The 24507-nt window shown below is 41.0% G+C and overlaps 1 protein-coding gene across 2 annotated transcripts in view; it reads left to right on the top strand.

Moving 5' to 3' along the window:
* The first annotated feature begins 1683 nt into the window (after positions 1–1683).
* Positions 1684–24507, top strand: part of arhgdia (Rho GDP dissociation inhibitor (GDI) alpha) — a 54492-nt gene continuing 31668 nt past the window's right edge. Inside the window, exon 1 of one of the 2 annotated variants that reach the window (XM_072558812.1) lies at positions 1684–1811. The gene's annotated coding sequence lies outside the window, so the exon portion shown is untranslated. Of the gene's footprint in view, positions 1831–24507 lie in introns of both variants that reach the window. The other variant, XM_072558811.1, reaches the window with a different exon arrangement.

The raw sequence follows: 24507 nt of genomic DNA, 5'->3' as shown, positions 1-24507 counted from the left end.
CCTGTGTCAAAGTTGCTAACATTGTGGGGAGGTGATGGTGTAGTGGTGATGTCACTAGACTAATGATCTAGAGGCAATGATTAATGTTTTGGGGACATGGGTTCAAATCCTACCACCACAACTGGTGGGATTTGACATCAGATTTTACTATGAAGCTCGTCAAATGGTGACTATATAATGATGTTTGGGGAATCTGGTTTACTGACATCCTTTAGAGAAAGAAATCTTACCTGTTAACTACTCTCTGAAATAGCCTAACAAGGTTATCTATTTAAGGACAATTTGAGATGGGGAATAAATGCCAGTGATCCCCTCACTCCAAGCAAGTATTGAAAGAAAGGATTTAAGACCCTAGGGCAGCATTACAATTCTTTATCCAATTATTTCATACCCATCAATAATTTGCCAAATAAAATTGAGGAAGAAAGGTAGACTTAGATTGAGGAGGCAATGTGTGGAGGAAGAGGGTACTGAGGAAGGTGGGGGAAGGACAGACTGAGAACAACAATGAACCAGAGAGCCTGTTGGACAAGCTGGCCTTTTCAGTTCTGTTTTTATCACATTTTGTTTATGTCTGACTGAACACGGGATGGGAAGTGCAGCATAGACAAGGGCTGAGTTAGAGCTGAGGTGAGTCATTTCGTCTGGTCTTGTAATGACCAGTCAGCTCTTTGTGCCAACTGAATTTCAAGAGACAGGAATTTGTAGCAAAGCCAGAAAAGGAACTCTGAGTTCAAAGTTGCTGCCTGATCTGCTGTGCTTTTCCAGCACCACTCTGATCTAAACTCTGGTTTCCAGCATCTGCAGTCCTCACTTTTGCCTACTTGAGTTGGATGAACAGCCATAATGGTATTGAATGGCAGAGCAGGTTTGAAAGGCTGAATGACCCACTCCTGTTCTTTACTCATTGGATGAGGACTTCACTGGCTAGGGCAGCATTTACTCCCCATCACTAATTGCCCAGAGGGCAGTTAAGAGTCAACCACATTGCTGTGGGTCTGGAGTCACATGTAGGCTAGAGCACTTAAGAATGGCAGCTTCCTCCCCTAAAGGGCATTAGTAAACCAAATGAGTTTTTCCAACAATTAGCAATGGTTTCTCACTTCCAGTTTTTTTATTGAATTCAAATTCCACCATCTGCCTTGGCAGGATTCAAACCCATGTCCCCAAAAACATTAATCAGTAGATGTGAGGCTGGAAGAGCACAACAGATCTGACAGCATCCGAGGAGCAGGAAAGTTGGTGTTCTGGGGTGAAATCCTTTGCCAGGAGCTGGGTCACTGGATTAACATAACGTGGAGGTGCCTGAGTTGGAGTGGGATGGACAAAGTTAAAACTCACATAACGTCAGGTTATAGGCCAACAGGTTTATTTGGCAGTACTAGCTTTTGGAGCGCGGCTCCTTCAGAGAGATAGAAATTAGAAATTCTCTCTCTGAAGGAGCCGTGCTCCAAAAGCTAGTGGCCTAGTGGTATTATTGCTGAACTGTTAATCCAGTTAAAATCACACAACACCTGGTTAGAGCCCAGTAGGTTTATTTGGGAGCACTAGCCATCAGCTGAAGGATAGAGAGGTGTCTAGGTATACAGTAGTTGGTGTTCAGGGAGATCCCACCCAGGTCTACCCCTCACTGAGCTGCAGTACCCGCGACATGCCGCTAGGGGTGTCAAGCCGGCGCTGGCCGGAGGTGACGCACAGGGCCCACCCCCCGCTCGGTGTTGGGCGGAGAGATTCAGTCAGAGAGAGAGAGCCCGCTCGGTAGTCAGTCAACCGGAGAGAGAGAGAGAGGGGGGATACGGCCGCTTGTGCTGGTCAGTGTCACTGAGCACGGTGAGAGAGAACCGGAGAGGGGAGGGGGGAGGCGGCACGGACCGCGCTCTGATCCCGCGGGAGAGGGAGGTCGCCCCTCGTGGGGAGCGCCCCCCGATCCGTAACGGCTGCTGCTCGTGGGCGAGGACCCGCGCTTTTTACCCCCCCCCCCCCGGGGCGCGGCCCCGCTAGTATCTGTACCCGCTTTAGGGCATTTCCACCCCCGCTTTACACCGGGAGCGCGCAAGGGATTTCGTCCCCTCGGGTCCTCGCAACGGGAACGCGCAGGGGATTTCACCCCCCCTCGGGTCCTCGCAACGGGAACGCGCAGGGGATTTCACCCCCCCTCGGGTCCTCGCAACGGGAACGCGCAGGAAAAATTATTTCCTCCTTCCTTGTACCGGGATCGCCCACCCTCGTTTGCAGCGGGAACGCGCGGGATATTTGCCCCCCCTCTCCCGGGAACGCGCTGAGGATTTCGCCCCCTTCCTTGCAGCGGAGCGCGTTCCCGCTCGCCGCCCCTGATCTTAATCTAACTCTCTTCAATTAAAATAGCAAGGATTGTGGAGGTTAGGAGCAGGAACGCTGCCTTTTCTAAGGAGAGTGAATATGGAATGGGGAAGGGACGGGCTGGGAATGTGAGTTGTGCGGGTGCAGGGTTTTTTTTCATTTCTGATCTCTGAAGCATGAATATGGCGGGTCACTTCCTGGTTTGTAATTTTTTTTGAATAAAACTACAATGTGTGATTAATCAGGACGGCTAATAATCAGAAACTGTACTATTCCACTGGGTACTGCAGTTTGGTGAAGCGCTAGATTAATTAGCAGCTCCTCAGCACCCACCAGGCAGTTTAGAAAAAAATGCATTTCATTTTTTTTCCCTCTCTTTTATCCTGGGCAGAGAGAAACCTCCTGTGTTTCAGACCCAGTTTCCTGCCCCCTTCTCCTACCCTGTTTTAACGGTTAGGGCGGTGTCCTCGCACCCGTTCCTCGCCATTGCAGCTTGCACAGAAATCAGGAAGCATTGCTTACTTACGCTTTTGAGATCGGAAATTTGCTACCCGTTTCTAATTCCATCTTTGTCAATCAGTCAGAGCTCGCACGTTAGCTTTGCATAAGCTTCATCGGTTGATCAATGCGAGAGGGCATTAAAAAAAAAGATGTCTTTGTTGTACATCATACCGAGCAAAGGTTTAAATGCTCTGCGTGACGCTGTGTGTGTGTGTCAAGCTGTTAGTACTTTCTCCTATTTTAGCCAGAGGGAAAGTAGGCTGCAGCATGCTCGGTTAGCCGGCCATATTGTTCATGCATATTCTTCGCCAAAATGATTCGCAAATAAAACTGGATTTTAATTTAAGACTGAGGTAACACTCATCAACATATTTTATAATCACAGAGAGGGCTTTGTTATAGGTAAGCGAAAGGCCCGTGTTTGTGCACATGGCTCCCTGCAAAAAGAAAACTCCCTCTTATCCCACTTCTCTGCCATTTCCTTGTTAACTGTCTAATTTCTTTTTGTTCAGAAGTGTACAGTTCTGTTTTTCTTCCTAGCAATCTGCTGAAAACACCACATTGTGTCAGGATTGTCTGACTAGCAATGTGGTGAGTCTCTTCTTTCAGACCATAATTCAGTTTCTTCTCACAATCACATTATTTTGGTGGCATTGAGAAAGTTCCAAGTTGACTCCCCCTCTGGTGTGTGTTGCCAGAGAGAGGGCATACAGGCCACCCTTTCTGCTCAGCTGACTTTGTCAAAGCATTATTAAATCAATGCCTGCTGTCCTTCGATTTTCCAACATCATCAGCTTCAAATGTTTTCCAGTTTTTGCCTTCATAGATGCTGTGAACTTGGCCTCAGTTGTTTCCTTTAGAGAAGCATGCCATGCTCTGCCATTTCTGAAGTTTGTCGTAATGCCTCCTCATATTTTCCTGGAATGATCTTTATTGATCCTTTGTCAGAACCCTCAACCTGAAAAACATCCTGAGCAGATCTTGTCTGATGCCTGCCTTGCTGCAATAGCAGCACTCATAAGTGACAGGGAGGAGGAAGAGAGTGACAGGAAGTATGTCATGTTTGTGGCAAACTTGTAATTTATTGTATAAGTATGCTTTGAGTTTGCAATTTGATATTTCAGCCTTGAGAAACAGTGGAATTCACATTGATAAACTTAGAGCTAATGCTTTAATGTCTGTATTTTAACTAATAAGTTTAAATGACAAATTTTATTTCGCTCATCAAGAAATTGGTTGGCTGTAACAAGGAAATGGTATCAGTGACTTAACCTGGTGGTGTTAGAAATGTGGTTCATAAAAGCATTTGGTGAACTCAACTTGTGGTTTGGGGAGTCCGTGCAGTGTTACAATGAATGGTTCTGAAACATGTAGCAAACCTGGTCTTTCCTAAATTAAGAACCATTTAAAGAATATTTGTATAGAATACTGATACTCTTTCTAGTTAATGTTTCCTTTGCTGATTGGAATGTGCGAACTTTACTTTGCCATACCTTTGAAAAACTTATTCAATAAGGCCTTTAACCTAGAAGAAATGCCAACTCTCTCTTCTCTCCCCCCTGCCCCACAAAAAAAGTCATGTACCTTTTTAACTATTCTGTTAGAATGATTTGTCATAATGGTCTAACCTTTTCCGAAACACAAGGGAAGTAGATTTTTCTGATGAATAGACAATTGACTTCATTTAGCAATTCAGTTGCTGCTATGTATTTTACTTATTTTCTACAGTATTGCTGACAGTTTCCTTCCATTTAACAGGACTGGGAAATGAGCTGTTTGCAGCAGTTATTTGCAGGTTTTATTGTGCAATGGAGAAATAATCAGTATCTGCACTATCTCCTCTCAGTTTGCATTGTTGAGATTGAAGTATTTGGATATTAGCTATTTGAGATATGTTTTGGAAAGCTGAGGATTAATCTAACCATAGTGTGTAATATTTATCCCTCAGATATATTTTTCATCTAAATATTTGGGCCAAATGTTATTCATATTAAAACTTGGTCATGTACTAGACTTAATCTTCATTTCTATATATAATATATTCATGTGATTCAGAAGTGATGTTGGACATTTAGTCCTTGGTTGCTGTGCTATTTCATAAGACATTGAACGGAGGCCACAGTTTCATTTTCTTACCTACCACCAATACCCTTTGATTGCTGTAGTCAAGAATCTATTTACTGCTGTCCTAAAAGTATTACACTTCACTCTACTTTCGGGGAGAGTATTCCTGCTGCTCATTGTTCAGTGATTCCTTTCGGCAAGATGTGAGGATGATGGTGGAAGTGACTGTCTTGTCTTTAAGGGAGGAGTGTCCTCCAGGTTCTGGCCGAGTTTCATCGATTTCCAATTGTGGGAAGTGGTCCATATGGGGATGGGAGTGAATGAGAGTGCTCATACCGACTTTGACACTTCAGGGCCAAGCAGCTCAGCCACATTTGATCCGGCGATTCTGTCGACTGTCTTGCCTTCGAGGGAGGAGTGTTCTCTGGGTTCTGGACTAGATTGGGTTGGGATATCTGGTCGGCAAGGATGAGTTGGACCGATGGGTCTGTTTCAGTGCTGTACATCTCTATGACTATCAATAATTTATCAACACCCACTAGGCTAATGCCTAAAACCTACAGTGGTATGAAAGATAACCTGGGCTCATGGTAACCTATGGAGAAAGTGAGGACTGCAGATGCTGAAGATCAGAGCTGGAAAATCTGTTGCTGGAAAAGCGCAACAGGTCAGGCAGCATCCAAGGAGCAGGAGAATCGATGTTTCGGGCTTAAGCCCTTCAGGAATGAGGAAGGTGTGCCAAGCCAAGCAGGCTAAGATAAAAGTAGGGAGGAGGGACTTGGGGGAGGGGCGTTGGGAATGCAATAGGTGGAAGGAGGATAAGGTGAGGGTGATAGGCCGGAGAGGGGGTGGGGCGGAGAGGTCAGGTAGAAGCTTGCAGGTCAAGAAGGCGGTGCTGAGTCCGAGGGTTGAGCTTGAGATAAGGTGGTGGGGAGGGGGGGGGGGGGGGGGAGAGAGAATGAGGAAGCTGGAGAAATCTGCGTTCATTCCTTGTGGTTGGAGGGTTCCTAGGCGGAAGATGAGGCCCTCTTCCTCCAGGTGTCGTGTTGCCATGGTCTGGCGATGGAGGAGGCCAAGGACCTGCATGTCCATGACGGAGTGGGAGGGGGAGTTAAAGTGTTCATTAAGAGTACCCTGTGCTGCTGCATCACTGTCTGGTTCGAGAATTACACTGTCTTGGATCATAAGACCCGGACAGTGAGGATGAGCTCAGCCTGGGGGAGGAGGCTGGTCATGGATGGGGGTGGTTCGGGCCTGGAGGATTGGTTGGTTGGTGCGGGTGTCCCAGAGGTGTTCTCTGAAACGTTCCGCAAGTAGGCAGCCTGTCTCCCCAGTGTAGAGGAGGCCATATCGGGTGCAGTGGATGCAGTAAATGATGTTTGTGGAGGTGCAGGTGAATTTGTGACGGATATGGAAGGATCCCTTGGGGCCTTGAAAGGAGAAGAGTTTGAGTGAGGGGTGTGTTAGCCTTAGCTTTTCAGGTGGTGTAAATGTCTTTAATGGAAGGAAGAGAAGAGAGACTCTGATCTTCTCAGCTGTCCTCACTGTCCGGGCAAAGGGTACTCTCAATGAACCCTGTGTAGAATTTGATGAGGATGGGGATTGGGAGGTGGGCTTTCCTCAGCCTGCGCAGAAAGTAGAGATGCTGCTGGGCTTTCTTGGCTATAGAGCTGGTGCTGAGGGTTCAGATTAGATTCTTTAGTAGATGTACGCCAAGAAATTTGGTGCTTTTCACGATCTCCACGGGGGAGCCATCGATCTCCAGCAGAGAGTGGTCGCTCTGTGCCCTCCTGAAGTCAACAACTATCTCTTTCGTTGTGTCCACGTTCAGAACCAGGTTGGTGGCTCTGCACCAGTCCGTTAACCACTGTATCTCCTCTCTGTAGGTTGATGAGACCTACTACAGTCATATCGTCAGCAAATTCGATGATGTGATTTGACCTGTACATTGCTGCACAGTCACGTGTCAGCAGGGTGAACAGCAGTGGATTGAGCACACAGCCCTGGGGGGGGGGCCCATGCTCAGTGTGATGGCATTGGAGATGCTGTTCCCAATCTGGACTGACTGAGGTGTCCCAGTCAGGAAGTCCAGGATCTAGTTACAAAGGGAGGCATTTAGGCCCAGCAGACTCATCTTTGCAATCAGGTGCTGAGGAATGATAGTGTTAAATGTATCTGTTGAGCGGTTGGGTCGATGCGTGAACTGCAGGGTGTCCAGTGAGGGGGGGGCAACAGGATCTACCTTCACAAAATCCACAAACAGGACTACCTGGACAGATCTGAAAATGTGTTGCTGGAAAAGCGCAGCAACACATTTTCAGCTCTAATCTCCACCATCTGCAGTCCTCACTTTTACCTGGACAGATCTGTTGTTTCTGCCTGTTCCTGCCCCATGGAACTGATTTCTTCCTACATTGACTCAATTTTTTTTTCTTCCCTTGTCCAGTCCCTTCCCACTTATCCACGCTTTTACTGATGCTTTACGTTGGTTTCAGAATTTCCAGTTCCCAGCAGGAGCTGCTGCCTCTTCACCATGGATGTGTAATCCCATTATACATCCATCTGTCCCCATCAGGATGGTCTCAGCAGTCTCCCCTTTTTCCTGGAAAGAAGGCCTGAACCACCCCCATCCATGACCAGCCTCCTCCCCAGGCTGAGCTTATCCTCACTTGGAACAACGACTCCTTTAACACTCTCTCTGTCTTCAGGTCAAAGGTGTGACCATAGGTACTTGATAGGCCCAGGTTTACCTGTCTCTTTGTGGGGTATGAGAGATATTCCTTATTCCAATCTTACTTGGACCCCTACCCACAAATCTTTCTGCTTTCCATTTGTGTTCTGAACTGAAAAATTTGTCAACTTTACTTCCAGTCCCTGCCCTTGCCTTCACCTGGTCCATCTCTGACTCCTCCCTTTCCTTCCTTGACATCTCTGGGGATAGGCTGATTATGGATATCCATTATAAACTCACTGACTCCCACAGAAATGTGGACTACGGACTCTGACATCCTGCTTCCTGCAAGAACTCCACCTCATTCTCCCTGTTTCTTTGTCTCCATAGCATCTGTTTTGATGATGCCATTTTCCACTGAGGAACCTGAAATGTCCACCTTTTTGTCAACTGATGATTCTCCACTACTATAAGTGAGAGGGCCCTTGGCCATGTTTGAGCCATCTCCTGCCTTCGTTTCTCTTTCCTCCTACAGCAATGGTAGGATCACTCTGATCCTCACCATCCCTTCAGCCTCTTCATCCAAAAGATTGTAAGCCACCATTTCTGTTACCTCCAACAGGTTTCCACAACCAGGCACACATTCCCCTCCTCTCTCCTGTCAACCATTCCACAGGGATAGTTCCCTCTGGGACATACTGGTCCACTTTTGCCTTACTGTAAACACCTGCCCACACCCAGAGGACTTCCTATGCAGTCACTGGAGGTGTAACACTTGCCTGTTTAGTTCCTCCCTCTTCACTCCCCGAGGCCACTATATACCTTGCAGGTGAAGCAGCAATTTACCTGTACTTCATTCAACCTAGTCCACTTCCCAATATTTGTTCACCTGTATTGGGAAGGTGAAACAGACTGAGTGACCGCATCGCAGAACGCTTTTTCTGTCAGTTAAAAACGATACAGAACTTACAGTGGCCTACAACTTCAAAACATCACCATGTTCCCACACCAAACCTTCCTGTCTCAGGCCTGCTGCAGTGTTCCAGCGAACCACAATGCACGCTTGAAGAACAGCATCTCATTTTCTGCTCGGGGATCCTGCAGCCTCTAAGACTCAATGTCAAGTTCAATAACTTTAGCGCTGGATTCCATTCTCTTTTTTGCCCATTTCCATACCCAGTTCTGTTTTGACATGAGTTGCTTTTTAGCACAGCCAACCCATTTTTACCCACTGTCAGCCTATTATCACATTGCACGGTTTGCTTTCAGCATAGACTACCTTTCCCTGCTACTCTGTTTTCCATCACCAGTTTCTGTTCTGTCCTGGCATGCCATCCCTATTCCTTTCATATCTCCGTCGATCCCTCTCTGCCCGTTGGTTCTTGTATTAATTCCACATTTTCATGATTTGTCACCTTTCCTAGTATTATTAATGTTAGTGCTAATGCAGCAAAATGATCATTACATGAAGAAGGATCTTGATCTACAAATCCCTGCCTCTTCAGAAGAAAGGCTTTAAGTTTTACAAGTAAACTTATCTAGCATTGCTCACCAAATTACACTCTAATTTTGAAGAACTAATTTGGTTGCTTCATTAATATCTGCTGTATAATAGTATACAGATTGCAATTGGGCTGTCATAATCTGTATCACAACCATGACAAGTTGTGAACTGATTTGGACCATATAGGCTCCAAAAGCACAATACTAAAAATGGGATGATGCAGGATGCCATATAGATATTTGTAATCAACCAGTTCAGAAATGTTATTGAGACATTCTTTGAGCAGATGGGGCTTGAACCTAGCCTATTGCCTGCAGTATGCTGTGTATTGAAAATCTCAGTTCCATGGCAGTCACCTTGCAGTCCATTTTATTGTATCAATGATTCATTGACTTGAAATTGTGCTGTGAAAATAGTGCATAATAAGATAGTTTGTAATAATTTATTGTCATTAGCAACAATTTCTGGGTTTCAGACAATGTAATGAAAACACCTGAAACAAATATTAATTTCTGTCATTCATTTAATTTCTCAATGCTGTCATACATTGTGTACACAATCTTATATGAATGTGTATTCATAATGGGTTTCTGAAAATACTGTCCAAGATTGCTAGAAGAGGCAATAAATATATAGTCTGTTACCAAATCTTTCCAGTATTGTGATGAATGTGACCAATTATTTCCCTATACAACTGTTCTGTACATAAAATTGTTGTAAAATTACAACAATTACTGACCTTTGTGCAGCTCAGTAATTTTGCTTTGCAATATTGTTGCAGCATGTTACCATAAGGTGGTAATATTTTGACAGGTATGCTACAGAAATTGTTTTCATATTACAGACAATAACAATAATGCAGTTCCAGTCTAAGGTTAGCATTTTTCAATCAATTGCAGTGCATTACATCAATGTGTTTGAACAGCAGCTAAGTACTATAAGGCAGATGTAATGAAATTCATGTTTATGTAACTAAAATGATGTACAAGTTTGAGTCCACAAGGAGTTGAAGAAATGTTTATTGTAGCTTTTCTAATTGGAGATAGTTACTGTCGGATACGGAAATTGAAATGCTTGAATAACAAACCAGTATTAATCTCTCGTAATGTTTGGTCTGATCTTCCAGTGGTAGGAATGAAACATGGTTGGACCGCTGTTTGGATACAGAGGGAAGCATCTTGTTCACATTTCATAAGTTATTGTTAATATAGAGAACTGTCTGCAGGGTGGGAAGAATTTGCATTGTTTGCTAGCATCCATCTGTTGCATCTCGCAGCGCTCAGCTTTTAGAAACTGTTCTGTTCTTTGTAGTTCAACTTTCTCTAATGTGGCTATCCCATTATTCATGTCCTTTTTGATAGTTGGGGAGCAATATCCTCTTGTTGTAAATGAAAAATAATGCCACAGAATATCAATAATTCTAGGTGTTCCTTGAGCATTAAACATAACTAACCTTGAGCCTGTGAATAAACATTATGCCAGTTTTATAACTTTGTAACCATATGATTTCTCAATGTCAGTTGGAGTAATGCGAATATATCTATGGCTGAGAGTAAATGATTGACCAGTATGTGCTCAAGTGAAATGATTTTAAAACAACTTACTGAAAATCTTTCATACTATTTTTGTGATGTGCTGAGTTATATTTGATATTAGAATCCCGAGTGTGTTTTAAACATCTACATTGCATTTTCATTTGGATGTATGGAATGAGTTAAGTACAGAAACATCTTGTTGCTTGTGTTTGTCAAAGCCAACCAGATTTATTTTTATGACATTGCAGGGGAATTCTACTAATCAGTTTTATATCAGAATTGCTGATCATAATTCCTTGTAATTCAGACATCTAATAGTAACTATAAACAATAATCAAATGCTCCTGCTGGAACTCTGAACAGAAACTTTTACAGAAGAACCACCGCTTACTGCACAGCTCCCCAGAGAGGGGGTTGAGACACCCAAAGTGATGTCCTGAACAAAGCTTTGAGGTGGCTTGCTTCAGACAGCAGTGGCTGCCCTAATGCTCTGACTGAGTGAACACCTGCAAAGCAATAAAAATGGTAAGCCTTGCGGTGCTTTAAAAATAAAACATTGAATTCCCTTCCACCTCAAGTGACACCCCACTTGCTCCAATGGGACAAGTGTTTGCAAGTAATTGAAATCCGTGGGGAAAACCATTTTCAGGGTGTAAGTCATGTGGTGACATTTCACTTTATTTTTGAAATAAAAGCTATTTTTAGGTATTTGGGTTACAGAGATGCACTGCAGGGTTTGCAATGCAAATTGTTTAGGATTTGCATGCATATATTTTTAGATTCCCTACAGTGTGGGAACAGGCCTTCGGCCCTCCAAAGAATAATTCCTCCTGACCCATTTCCCTCTGACTAATGCACCTAACAATATGGGCAATTTAGCATGGCCAATTCACCTGACCTGTACACCTTTGGACTGTGGGAGGAAACCGGAGCACCCGAAGGAAACCCACGCAGTCAATGGGAGAATATGCAAACTTCACACAGACAGTTCCCCGAGGCTGGAATCGAACCTGGGTTCCTGGCGCTGTGAGGCAGCAGTGCTAACCACTGAGCCAATTTTGTGGCATTTCAGCAAATGTTTTGAATTATATTAAAAGTTATACAATAATACAAGAAAACATCAAACCAATTGAAAATGCAAATAATTGTGCAAAAATGACTGGTCAGAACACAGTGACTCACAGTGAATCAGAAAGAGAAAATTAGTAGGGGAGGAAGCTAACTTTACTTTTAACACTTTTTAAAGGTAGTAAAGTAAATGTTGATCCTCTAAAGGGTGAGAATTGGGAGTTACCAGATGATAAAGAAATGGCAGATGTAATGACTAAATATTTTGCTTCAGAATTCACTACAGACAATACAAAAAAGTCCCAATAATTCCTGTGAATCATGAGGTTGAAGGAAGAAAGGGGTTTAGTGAAAGTATCAGCACCAGGGAAGTGGTACTGAGTAAACTGATGGAGCTGCAGGTTCATAAGACTCTGGGTTCTGTTTGACTTCCTGGTGTCGATAATTGGGCAGGAATTGGTGCTAATTTTTAAGATTAGATTAGATTCCTTACAGTGTGGAATGTTCCCAAAGATTCTGGAAGGGTTTCATCAGACTGAAAAGTAGCAAATATCCTTCTATTCAAGAAGGGAGGAAAGGAGGTAACTTTCCATTAATTAGTTTGACCTGTTGCTCACTAGCATCTAATGAAGAAGCAACACTCAAAATTAGTGTTTTCAACAAACCCATTGGATTATAACCTGGTGTTGAGATTTTTGACCTTGTCACAGGAAAGGATTGTAATTTGTCATTAAGGAGGTTATAAATGGGTGCTTGGAGGCAGTGGCCAAGGTTCCAGAGATTGTTTGAAATAGGAGTTCCTGGTGTCAGGGTAACGTACCGATATGGAAAGAAAATGGGATCTCTGGCACAAAGTTGTTCATGGAAATGATCTTCCTCAGATTGGCAAGATGGGTTTGTGTTGGGCTGTCAGTTTTACAATTTATGTCAATGACTTAGAGTGACAGTAGCTACATTTGCAAATGACACAAAGATAGGTAGGAAAATGTTTTAAGAGGATATAAAGAGACTACAGAAGGGATACAGGTAGATTAAGTGCATGGGCAAGGAATCTGGCAGATAGTAGGATAATATCGGAAAATGTGAGGTTGTTCGCTTTGGCGCAGAATTTTAAAAACCGTATTTAAATGCAGAACAGGAACAATTCCAAAGTACAGAAGCTAGTTAATTATTTGAGAGAAATTGAATGTAAAATATGTTAAGTTTCAGTTGTACATGGCACTGGTGAGACAAATCTCATACTGTGTGCAGTTTTGGCATCCTTATTTAATGATGTAACTGCATTGGAGGTGCATCAGAGGAGGTTTACTGGGTGGGACTTGAAAATAAGGGTGTTGTCTAATGAGGAAAGATTGTACACGCTAGGCTTGATTTCATCATAATTTAGAGTGTGGGTGATCTGATTGGAGTTTATAAGATTCTGAATGCTGTTGACAGATGGACTTGGAAAGAATGCTTCCTCATGTGGGTAAGTCCAGAACTGGAGTTTCAAAATTAAGGGTTTGGGCTTTTATGCAAAGATGAAGGAAATGTTCTTCACTTGGTGGTATGTGCAACTTTGGCACTCTTTGCCTGTAGAGATGAGACTCATTGAATATTTTTAAGGAGGTGGTAGACTTTTGTTAGGCAAGGGAGGTAGGTTTGGGTAGATAAGAATGTGGATTTCTGATCACAAATAAGTTGACCATGATCTAATTAAATGGCACGGCAGGCTTAAAGGACATACCCCTAATTTATTTAGTGATTTTTACCCTCAGGTGAAGGCAGTTAGCAGAAATGCTGGCCTTGCCAGTGAAGCCTACATCCCATGAAGGAATAAAAAATGGGTGTGGTTTAACGTTCTGATTCCATGACATTCATGGTGAAAACTTAGGATGATCGTGGGTTTTCTTGTATCCCTTTTTGATTATTCTCTGTAAAACTGCTTTGTAAAACTGACTGCAGGTTATTAAAACCTTTTAGTACAATATCAGTATTCTGTGTGCACTTGTGGATTTCATGATTGCTCATTTGTTCTAAGCTAATTATTTGTTTTTTGGATATGCATTCTTTTAAAATGTAGTGTTGGTGACTCCCAGTATTACACATTTTTTCATCTCAACCCAGGAGCAAGTCTGCAGAAGGCAGACTTGCCCATGGCAGAAACCAGGTAGTTTTATTTTTTCATTTGTGGATGTGGGCATCGTTGTTTGGGCTGGCATTTATTGCCCATCCCTAGTTGCTGTTGAGAAATACCTAAACCCTCAACAGAAAATCCTGGCAAGTGAAATAATCATTTCAATGAATCCTGTAGACTGGGGCCATTGAACTGACTTGCAGATTTTCTTTTACCCCTCCAATTTGTTTTTATCAGTCTCTGTAATTGTGTAAGGAGGTTTGAGTTTTAACTAGTAGAGTTATGTGTTAATAGTTCAGAGATTCTAACTACAGGTTAACAACTATTTACTTTTAATAAATAGCTTTTGTTAAGTACTGACAGTTGGTCTGTTTTCTGTGAGCCTGCATCTATTCAAAAGCTAAATTGGGGACTTCACGTACATTGTCATAAAAGTTTAAAAATGTTATTAATGCTGGTAATAGTGGGAATTGATTTCTGGTGCATTACTCAGAGGTGTGACATTCTGGAGAAATCCCTCAGGTTAAGTTATTCTTATTGCTAAAAATGGTGTTTCTATTTGGTTTTTCAGTTCATGCTAATATGTATTAAACAAGAGATTCTCATTGAATGCATCCTAGAATTTCAGAAATGATGTGTAATAATTTAAAATTATTGTTCCATAATGTGTTCCAAGCACACAATTATTGAAGCGCAGTAGACTCCCCTGTTATTGCCCAGTTTGCCTATCAAAAGATCCTTGTCTAAAGCTTATGAGTCATGGCAACTGTTGTAAGCAGACTTATCTACAGTGGAGAGTCCTCAGTCTGTGCTTCATGAAATATGCATACAAGATGGACTGGTAACTTTTGTCCTGCTACGTTCTTTCAGTTTGGGAATTATTGCATATGTCTGTAAAAGATGGTGTATTTTGTTTGAATTAATTATGTAATTGACCCTACTCTGAAGCTGGTCATTATGTAACTGTCAGTTTAATTTGCAAATCTCAGGTTGTCTCCAATTGGTGTTGATTATCTCAGTTTGCATCACCACCTTTGCGTTTATTGTTGTGAACATTGGTTTAGATTCTTCTGGTCAAAAACTGCTCTAAGTTTGGACAACTACATCAGAGTCATGGCATATACATCAGAAAACAGACCCTTCAGTCCAACTTGTCCTTGCCAACCAGATATCCAATATCAATCTAGTCCCACTTAGCATTTCAATAATTATCTTTTCTTTCAAGGTGAAAGAAAACTGTTTCAGGCTCGTGTCCTAGTGTAAAATCTACTCCAATATCTTTTACTTCTCAAACTTGACATTTAATGTTGTGGCATCTAAAATTATTACAAACCCAGTCCTGTTTGTAAACATTGAAATTTATCATTGGTGATATTTTTTGCTGTCAATTATGTACAGGCCAGATTTTGGATTTCTACATTTATGTTTTCCATAATATGAATATTTGTTAATTTAAATATCAACAGTATACTCTGTTATGAGAATCAAGCGAGTGTCTTGGGTTGAAGAGAGCATCCTGTAGATTGGGCTGTTTGTGCGGGTTAGTTACTGTTATAGGCTCCTACAGCATGGAAGGTTGATGAATTGCTTTGATTTGCCTTTAAATTGAGGGTCATTTACCATTTCAACTGAACCCTGGGTTACTTTTGAAAGTCAGTGTGATTACATCATATGTGCATGTGCTGTAACCTTGGTCATGATGTGAATTTGTTAGAAGTCTCAAATTAGATTTTAGATATGTAGCTTTAATTTCACTTACCTTTTATGTTTGGAATGTGTTTACAGAAACCATTTTAAAATAAGTACTGTAACCTCAGGCCATTATCCATAACAAGAGACTTATTATGGATGGGGAAATGCAACATTCAAAGTGATAGACAACTGTTATTTCAGAATAACCATCAACCTTAGGTAAATGGTGTCCACTTGTTTTTATCTAAGTACATCTCTTTCCCCATTGTATTTAAACTGTTGAAAGGAATTTCCACTTGTTATTTTAATAAGTGGGCATAGATATGCTGGCCTAAAAATGATTTGGAGATGCTACTGTTGGACTGGGGTGTACAAAGTTAAAAATCACACAACACTAGGTTATAGTCCAACAGGTCTGTTTGGAGGCACTAGGTTTTGGAGCGTTGCTGTTTTGTCAGGTGGTTGTGTGACACAACCACCTATGAAGGAGCAGTGCTTTGAAAGCTAGTGCCTCCAAATAAATCTGTTGGACTATAACCTAGTGTTGTGTAATTTTTAACTTTGGCCTAAAGATGTTTCACTTGTACTAGTGAGGGTGAATCTGCTTTGCAATGGATTGAGTTTTGGTTGATAATAGATGGTGCCTCATCTCTAAATGCAATTTCTGAGTGGCTACTTAGTGGGCAATACAAAGTCTGCTAATTCTAGCACTGTTGGTTGAGTTGCCCCCTCCATCCCAAAGCTTAATTGAAATAGAAATGACTGTTCTAGTTATTCATAGGTTGGCAGCATTAATAATGGAGCAAAGGAAAAAGCAAAGCAAGGCAAGGTCAGGTTGCTGATTATTTATCTGCTGACTTCCTGTTGGAAACCAGATTGCCTGAGGATAGGATTGTGTACAGCAAAATGACATCTCCAAAGGTTTCTGCAGTAGCATGTCCCTGGGGAATTGCATCCAAGAGTTTGCCTTTGGGAGAATGGACAAAATTGTCAATTTCTAGAAAATTAAACTCAAGTGCACCTGGTCAAAATTTACCTTCAGCTCACTCATAATCTGGGTACACGTATTGCAGTAATTTAGAGGTGTTCATTTTAATTAGCCCCCACTAAAACTCATTAAAATACGATGCACCCAATTTGAGGTGTGTGGGTTTATGTCATACACAGTACTACAAAAATACATTTTCAGGTTTCCTTGCATGCATTTACACAAAAAGAGAAAATAAAGAGCAAGAGTAGGCCTTTCAGCCTACCAAACCAGCTCCTCCATTCAAAATGATGGCTGATCTTCTATCTAAATGCTATATTCCTGACCGATCCCTATATACCCTTTGCACCTTTTAATGCCCAGTAATCTCTCTGTCAAATATATTCAGAAACCTGGTCTACTTTTATATTGTAGAGAATTCCGTGGTCACTACTCTGTGAGTGAAGAAATATCTGCTCATCTCAGTCCTAAGTTGTATTGGGGATAGAGGGAAGAATGTGACCCCTTTGTCTTAGACCTTTAGTTGGGGAAACGCTATCCTGCATATAACCTGTCCATCCCTGTCCTTCAACGTACCTTCCATCCCAGGAATCAGCCTGGTGACGCTTTGTCGAACTCCTCCTCTGACAAATATCTTTCCCTGGGTAGCCATGATATGAGGCCCCAGTATTGGACTGGGTGGACAAAGTTAAAAATCTCTCAACTCCAGGTTATAGTCCCAACAGGTTTATTTGCAACTAACTTTCAGAGCACTGCTCCTCCTTTAGGCAGCTACCTGATGAATGAGTAGCACTCCAAAAGCTAGTATTTCCAAATAAACCTTTTTGGAAAGAGACAAAAGCTGTGCACAATATTGCAGGCATGGTCTCACCAAAGCCTTGTAACAACTGCAACAACACATCTTTGCTTATGCATTCTCATTCTCTTGCAATTAAAATGAGTGCTGTATTCCAATTGCCTCCCAAACTGCTTGCTGCCTCTTTCAGTGTATTAGGATACCCAGATCCCATTGTGTAGCAACATTCCCCAAACAGTCACTGTTTAAATACTCTGCCATTCTGTTTTTCATATTGAAGTGGAAACTTCATATTTAAAGATGTTCTACTGCATCTGACATGTACTGTACTTATATAAATTGCCTCGAATCCTCTTCTACAACAGTCAAATTTTTCCAGTTTTGTTATCAGCTGATTTGGAAGCATTACATTTACACCCCTCATCCAAATTGTAAATATGCATTGTGAATAACTAGATGCAAGCACTAATCTGTGTGGTATCCCAGTAGTCACTGCCTTCCACAGTGAAAATTATCCAATTATTCCAGTTGTTTTCTGTCTGTTAACCAGTTCTTAAACCATGGTAACATACTGTCTCCATTCCCATGCCCTTTAATCTTGCATACTAATCTCCTGTCAGTAGATACAAACCTCTTCATGTCAAGCTCATGGTCCCCGTAGGACTTTCTGGAAGTATATTAATTTCAGGGAAGTAGTTACCTCAGTACGGTAAACAGCATTCATTGCTTTATCTTGATTCACAGTTACCATTCCCAGAACTTTATCTGAATGTGAAAGGCTTTTATTTTGTCAAGTTATGACTGTTTTGATGTAATTTCTAAATCCAGTAGTTTGGGGAGTGCCTTTTCTTTTTTCAAACCAAAGTTTTGTTTTATTAGTCGCATTCTGTTTGTTGACCATAAAGTTTCATTGGTTTATACATTTAGGAGCCTGTTCTTATTCATTTGGATGCATAGAATTCTTTTTGGTAATGAGGCAATGGTTAATGCAGCTTCAATGCGGAAATAAATAAACACCATTTAACTTTCCCATGGCCTCCAGAATGCAGAAGATTGTGTTGAGTGACCTAGATTTTGTCTCTCAGCAGGTTGTATCTGAGACATTGGGAAAATTGTAAGATGGGCAGCGATAGGAAAAAAAGTTTAAAACAGCAACTGTATAGTGTATATGGTTTGTTTAGAAGTCTGAATCAGAAATTAGGATGGAATCAAGTGTAGACAAGCCTGTGGGTATGAAAATATGTGCCATGTTAATCGTTTATGCAATGCAAGTATAGCAAATCCAATCACATGAGTGCAAGGGACTGGTAATCGTATTTCCACTTGTACAGACAAGAATTTGAAAACCTGATTTTGATTCCAGAGTTAAAATAGCTAGTAAGAAAATTTAGAACTATTCACATTGTTTTGTATAAGTGTCAAAGATGTCTCAGCAAAAAATGACTGCAACATAACTTTATTTTTGTATTAAAGCTCACGTGTTGCAAGCGGAATATTGACAAGATAAGCTGATAGGTTTTCCTGAATTTTGCTGTTGTGAATATATATCCCTCAGTTGGTCTTCATTAGGAGGATAAAGTGTAATTCTGAAATAGATTGAACATGATTCTAAGCCTACAATGGAATTTCAGTGACCTGCTGAAATTGGGGACTGGCCGTCTAGATAATTCAAAAATCTACACCAAAAGGTATGTTAACCCACTTTGCAAGGCTTGTGTATGACCACTTTGTGTTAATGGGAGACAGCTGCTCTTATTCTGATTTTAATGCAGCAAATCATTAATTCTGAAAACAATGGCATTTTCACCTTCATCCAACCGTACTGATATAAAAAGGCAAAACAGTTCCTGGTCACTTCAATGATGATAAATCGCAGAGGGTGGGGGAATGCCAGATATAAATATTTTAAATCAGTGGCACCTAGTGGTAGACGTAGGCTTTCTCATTCCGGGTGAAAAGTGTTTCCCAGCTTAGATTTGAAAATATATTTGTAAATGCTTCCTTTTTGATACCTTCCTCCATAGTAAGGTGTTGAGCTGATAGTTGGGATCAACCATAGTATTATTTTGATTTTAATATTTTTCCTGCATCCCCAGTAGGGGGAAAGGCAGACAAAAAAAATCACAAATTTAGAATAGGTCACTGGGATGGCTCCATGGGTTACATAAATCCACTCTTTCATTAGATCCTTTAGATAACCTGTTTAATCTCGTGTTAGTTAACTTTGTACAAATACTCCGGAAGTTCCATATGACCATTCTGAAAGCAGCAGTGAGAGAAAGAGTTAAATATTTCTTGGTAATGAGTTTTTGCCATATTTGACCTGTTTTACCTGCACGGGTGCTGCCTGCCCTAGGTATTTTCAGCTAATTCTGTTAAGCATTTTCAGAGTGATTCCAGTTTTGTTTTTTGAATGCCAGATATTTGTCAGCTTTTTGATTGTGGAACCATCACAATTAACCTGTACCTAGGGTTTTTGTGTGCAGTGATAGTGTCCCCACCTCTGATCTCTCTACTTGAATTAGTTTGTACAGTTTTGGATTACTTGTTACTTTGGTTAGACCCTTGGCATAGGATTCTTCTACCTATCATGTTAATCCAGCCATTTGGTTTGTGTCCAGCAACATATTTTTAATTTTTTTGTAATTATTTCTCTGCCTCAGTTAATCAGATTAACGTCGTCCCTTCACTTGCTATTCATGTGTTGACACTTTACTCTCACCGTCTGACACTTTTAAACATCTGCAGAGGCTTATTATTTGACTTTTCAGCAATCCACTTAACACCATTTGAATGATCTTTTGATCTCTCTGCCTATAAGAGTGTGTGCCTGTGTGCTTCAGTTCACCTGACAATAAAGCAGCGCTCTCAAAGCTTGTGATTTCACATAAATCTGTTGGACTATAACCTGGTGTTGTGACTTCTGACCTTGTCCACTCCAGTCCAACGCTGGCATCTCCACACCTTTCACATAAGATGTTAAACCAAGGCTCTGTCTGGCCGACTGGGTGAATGTAAAAGATCCTGTAGCATTATTTTTAAGAAGAGCGAGGGAATTATCCTCCATGTCCCTGCTGCCTTTTAAAATGTGTTAACATTTGAAATCTTAGAACTAATTAATGTTACTTGCTGAGAGAACTAAGTGTTAAAAATCAGTGCTCCATTTTCTCTCCTTCCAGATTTGAATTCAAGGATTATGGAAGAAAATTCTGTTTGCATTATGATGATTATAACCTGTGACAGTTCCTCTTATTTAAAATTTTAATTTAATGTAATTGCAGTTTGTCAGTTCTCAAAGGAGTGAAAGAATTATGCACCAGAACTCTCTAAACACAGACTGAATTTAGATGAATGAAAGAGAATTGATAATCCCTGTCTGCTGCTGGGGTTATTTTCTCTCCCTTCTCCCTTCCCTCTTCCCTTACAAAAGTACTTTTATAAGGTCATCACATAATGTTCACAACAGTAGAGAGATCTTGAGAATTTTTATAAGACTAATATACCAAAGCTATACTTTAAAACATAAAGATAATATCCGTGAATAGCTCGTAGGCGGAGCTATTTTCAGTATATTACAGTTTGAATAAAACAATGCTTTTCTCACTTCTGTTGATGTGAGCAATTGGTTTGTGGCAATCAAATAAATAGTACATCAAAGACCTGTATATTCTCAGTACGGAGGAGAAAAAAGAATGGGGCATTTGAAACATCATTAGTGCCCTAACAGCATTCAGCTGCAACTTGCAATAATGTATAATTGTACGGTACATAGGCATATTTAATCGATCAGGAATTTTGAAAGATTTCTATTAGAATTTTTGAGAAAAGGTATGTTGAGCTGAATCATATTAGTGATTATGATATACACTATATCTCTGATAGATAAAGGGGAGCCAGCATATGTAATATATTTGCATTTCAAAGGGTCTTTGATAAATTACTGCACATTAGGCTGCTTCATCAGGGCTGGTGTTGGGATTAGTACAATTAATATGGAGAGAGGATTAGCTCTAGATTAGAAGGGGAAGACCTGGGATAAGAGAGGCATGTTCAAGGAAGCAACCTATGACTAGTGAAGATCCAGACAGATCCATGTTGGACCCACAGTTATTTATAAAATATATTAATGACTTGATGGTGATTCATTTCTCTCGTCCATGTTTGTGGATAACACAAACTGTTGGAATGCAAGTGGTGAGGATGACACTGTGTGGAAGAATATAGATATGTTAAGTGAGTAGGCAGCCTCTTGGAAGTTAGAATATAATGTGGGAAAATTTGGGCTTATGTACTTTGGCAGGAAGAGTAGAGGAGCTGAATATTATTTGTGGAAAAACACTGCTGAAAGCTATGGCACAAAGATTTGGTAACCCTTGTGCAGAAATTACAGAAAGCTGGCATTTAAAGTTTGGTGGATAATGGAGAATATGGGCCTTTATTTCAAAGATAATGGAGTAAAACATAGAATAAAACTACATGAGACGCAAGTTAGATCACACCTTGTATAAGTCATAGTCACAGAGATATTCAGCATGGAAACAGACCCTTCGGTCCAACTCGACTACAGCTGATTTTATCCAGGTCTCAACTCCACTCTCCAGCCTGCTCCCCATTGCCCTTTATCCTGCTTTCCATCAGAAGTGTATCTATTCACCTTTTTAATCTGTTAACTAATTCTGCTTCCATTGCACTCTGAGGCTGTGTTCCACAGATTCACTACTCTGAGAGTAGTAGTTTCTCCTCCCTCTCAATCTATGCACTCTTGTTTGAGACTGACCCACAAGGGGGAAACATCTCTTCAAGGTACTTGTGCGTAGCTTTCACCCTGTTATCTAAAGAATGATTTGCTGGCATTGGATGCAGTCCAAAGAAGGTTTGTTAGGTTGATCTTGCATATGGAGGAGAGGTTGGTTACTCATTGGAATTTAGAAGAATGCGAGGCAGCCTTCTTGAAAACTGCATGATTCTTAGGGTGCTTGACAGGATTGATGCAGAGAGATTGCTTCCAATTGTGGGAGGATCTCGGGCCAGTAAGCATAATTTCAAGAGTAGGGGATCATTTATTTAACACTGATGAGGAATTTCTTCTGAGGATAGAATGAATTTGCAGTGTGCTGTAGAGAAAAGGTCATTAAGTATAGTCAAGACTGTGAAAGAGTGACTTCTAATCAGCAAAGGATTGTCAGGACAACGCAGCAAAGTGGTATTTAGAATTAACAGCTCAGCGGTGGTATCATTGAATGGTGGAGCAGACATGATGCACTGAATGACCAATTTCTGCTTTCATGTCTCATTATCCCAAGGTTTTATGGTTGTCTCTGTCTCCTTTTGTCCAGCCCAACTTGTAAGATAACTGAAATTTTACCACACGGAATTTGGACAATTTGAAACAGAATTCTGTACCTGCTAGCAACAAATTGTGTAATAATTAACTATCCTAATATACACACAAGGCTTGTTCTGGTGATTTGCCTTAAAATTAATGGTTCAGATTTCCCAAAGCCTGCCTTCTCTATAGTTTACTAAATAAATTATGGTAGCACAGAAAATAAGACTAAGGAGAAATTGGTCTTGTAACAATGACACATAACGTATTGTGGTCATATTTGCTTTTCAGCATTGTTCTGAGATTTATCAGTTTAGGTGATTGATGAATCTTGGAGAGAGGAATGGGAATATTTTAAAGTGAAGAATTTATTAATTACAACTTTCTATTGCACAATAGTGAACCTCCCAAACCACCTCAAATGGAAAAGTTGACGATCAGTAATTGATGATTAGAAGTTGTCAAAGCTCTGAGTATTTGTGACTAAATTGCAGTTCTTCAATCAGGATTGGAAGGGAAAAGCTCCACCCCTCACACTTGCGCACACACCACCACCGATGCTCAGCTGCAGCAGTGTTATTATCTACAAGAGGCACTGCAGAAGTTGACAAAGATCCTTGAATAGCAACTTCCAAACTCATTACCACTTCCATCTAGAACAACAAGGGCAGCAGATACATGGGGACACCAACACTTTCAAGTCCCCTCCAAGGCACTCGCTATCCTGACTTGGAAATTTATCACTGTTCCTTCATTGTTGCTGGATCAAAATCCTAGAAATGCCTCCCTAAGGACATTGTGGATCTATCTACAGCATGTGGACAGCAGCAGTTGAAGGAGGTAGATAATGGCCACCTTCAAGAACAACTAGGGATGTGCTATAAATGCTGGCCAGCCAGCAATGCCCACATCTCAAACTAATAATAAAAAAACTTGCAAGTCAAATTTTCCAGCTTCACATAATGTCACTTTGTGGTATACTGAAGTTAATGTTAGAATTTGTTCTAATAAATGTAAAAATCTAAACACCTTACTAATAATTCATTTCACTTCCATTCCCTGCTTAACAAATTCCCTTCCTTCTTCATGTCATTTTTTTTCGTTTGAGAGACGTGGGTGTTGCTGGCATGGCAAGCATTTATTGTGCATCCCTAATTTCTCTTGAACTGAATTGCTGCTTGGGCTACTTCAGAAGGCAGTTAAAAGTCAAACACTTTTTTTTTTGTCTGGGTTGGAGCCATGCTTGGGCCAGACCAGAAAAGAATGACAGATTTCCATCCCTCACGGTTCGATGAACCAGGTGGGTTTTTACAGCAATCAATTTTATAATGCTATTACTAAGACTAATTGACTGTTCAGTTATTATTCCAGCCAGTCGTGCAGGCCAGGAGAGATTGTCAGTAAGCATGACATATGCTACATTTTAATCAGGTGCAACATCCTATGAGTTGACTTTGTATTAGATTTATGCAATTTGGGGAGGGTTCACTTTGTCATGTTTTCTATTACTGATTTGGTTACTATTTCTGTAATGTCTGTCCGAGGCAAGTTGTTATTAGATTAAATACAAGTCTAGCCCTGATGCATGCGAGAACTCGGGTAAGACCAGCACATATCCGGTTGATCCGTGACTGAGCTATCAATGTTTCCAATGCACGAGTAATAATGCCCAGCTTCAAGCAAATAGGGACAGGTGGAAATTTTTGATAGTGAAGGATGTGAAGTTTTTCATTGTGTACAGTATGATCTGATCTTAGGGGGTTGGGTCCCAGAAAACCTGAAATAAATGAACCTGTTTTATAATTGGGTGGGTTCTGTTGATCCAGAACTTTGGTATGTATGAACATTCTTTTGGTAAAAGTGAAACTGATGGAATTAGTAACTCCAGTAAAATGTATCTCAGGTGTAGATTCACAAATCTCTCAAT

This window comes from Chiloscyllium punctatum, chromosome 39 (genome assembly GCF_047496795.1).
Source record: "Chiloscyllium punctatum isolate Juve2018m chromosome 39, sChiPun1.3, whole genome shotgun sequence".
Taxonomy (NCBI): Eukaryota; Metazoa; Chordata; class Chondrichthyes; order Orectolobiformes; family Hemiscylliidae; genus Chiloscyllium; species Chiloscyllium punctatum.
The sequence above is the reverse complement of the archived record's forward strand: the minus strand, read 5'-3'. Positions and strand labels throughout refer to the sequence as shown.